General features: G+C 44.3%; 1 protein-coding gene across 1 annotated transcript in view; it reads left to right on the top strand.

Moving 5' to 3' along the window:
• LOC119581739 overlaps positions 1-264 on the top strand; it is a gene marked incomplete at both ends in the record, with an annotated part of 64510 nt that overhangs the window by 40283 nt on the left and 23963 nt on the right.

Here is a 264-nt window from a genome sequence, read left to right as displayed (position 1 = left end):
CCTCTCCAAATGGGAAACGGTCGGCATTTGCATCGAATCGCCCAATACCATAGTAAGGAAATTTCAGGATCCTTGAACTTCAGGCGCCCCGCGTACGGCCAAGTGGTTCGGGATGAGGCCCTAATGGCACCATTGGTGGAATCGTGCCAGCTCACAGTGCCAATGTTTGCTTGTGAAATATAAGCATCCGTGATGTTTTTCTTTTTTTTCAATTCATTAGGAATATTGTTTCTAATACGAAGCGTGAATAGTGTTGAGTAATTT

The sequence above is a fragment of the Penaeus monodon genome, chromosome 15 (genome assembly GCF_015228065.2).
Source record: "Penaeus monodon isolate SGIC_2016 chromosome 15, NSTDA_Pmon_1, whole genome shotgun sequence".
Taxonomy (NCBI): domain Eukaryota; kingdom Metazoa; phylum Arthropoda; class Malacostraca; order Decapoda; family Penaeidae; genus Penaeus; species Penaeus monodon.
The sequence above is the reverse complement of the archived record's forward strand: the minus strand, read 5'-3'. Positions and strand labels throughout refer to the sequence as shown.